This window comes from Pygoscelis adeliae, unplaced genomic scaffold, assembly GCF_000699105.1.
Source record: "Pygoscelis adeliae isolate BGI_AS28 unplaced genomic scaffold, ASM69910v1 Scaffold404, whole genome shotgun sequence".
Taxonomy (NCBI): Eukaryota; Metazoa; Chordata; class Aves; order Sphenisciformes; family Spheniscidae; genus Pygoscelis; species Pygoscelis adeliae.
The window spans coordinates 531397-532569 of record NW_008824598.1 but is presented as its reverse complement, the minus strand read 5'-3'; the positions used below and the strand labels follow the sequence as shown (position 1 = coordinate 532569).

Here is a 1173-nt window from a genome sequence, read left to right as displayed (position 1 = left end):
GGGACGCGCTTGCCCACCCGCAGCCCCAACGCCGTCCACCTTCCCTGGCCCCATTTCAAACGCCAGAGACGCACCGCGGTTTCAAGGCCACCTCAGCCACGCGCACAGCAAAGCAGCGCCCACACCACCAACCCCCGCGAGCGCCCGTCGCACCTCTGGGCATTGACCACGGCCCTTCTCGGCTCCTAGGTGGCTTGCGCACAAAACCTTTAATTTCAGGGCCAGACCTTTAACCGTGTCTCTTCAGCTTTCAGAGCATTCGTTCCCTTGAAAATAAAGCAGCACACGGCCCTTAAGAGGGAGTCGTGCCTGCCTAGATCCCTGCTGTTAACAAGGTTCACCTGCCCAAAATAGAATGCTCATCCAAGGCCTATTTATTCACAAAAAGGGTGTTTGCTGCACTTTGTACTATCCAGACTACTAATACACTCTTGTGATTGGGGGGGAGGGGAAGCAGAGACTTGGAAAAGTCTTACCTTAAATTTCCTAGTCTGCCACAGGACTTAATATAGCCTAAGCAAGTCAGTAAATCTGTTTACTCCAGCGTTCTGCCCGCACAAAGCGGATAAAAACCTTCTTGTTCCAGATCACAGCAAAAATGCCTAAGAAATTGTAACACCCTTACGCATCAGACAGCTGTTGCTGAGCTTCTACGCTTTGTAAAACTATAAACGGAAGTTTTAAGAAATTCTGGAGATTTACTACCCACTTGCCCACATCTGACAAAGAGACTTCAAAATCCTAATTTTGTATCTGTGTGGCCAGCGCCTGCGAGAACAACAGCTGGAGACTTTTAGAAAGTCCTGGGCACCTTCCCAAGACATTTTAGCAACCCAGGACTATTCAGTTTGAAGCTTCCATCCAGACATGAAATGTTTTCTCACAAACAGAAAACAAACCCAACCTTTGACATCGAGATTTATCCATAAGCAGTTTGCACGCATTTGCATGTCATGTGGGAAACCAACCCCCTTTTCAAGCAGCCGTTTGCCAGGTGGATGTGAAAGCTTTCCTGAAGAGACGGGATTTCGCTGCTGAGGGAACAAAACCCGCTGTTCCTCCGGGCAGCCTCGCTTACGTCGTACGGGCAGGTCAGTCCCTGAGAAAGGGGCCAAGAACACACGAGAGAGAGGAAAGCCGCCGCGGGGACAGCCCTTCGGCCACGGCGCGGCG

General features: G+C 50.9%; 1 protein-coding gene across 1 annotated transcript in view; it reads left to right on the top strand.

The window, feature by feature from the left end:
* The window catches only part of PDE12 (phosphodiesterase 12), a 7058-nt gene that overhangs the window by 858 nt on the left and 5027 nt on the right, over window positions 1-1173 (top strand). The window lies entirely within an intron of this gene.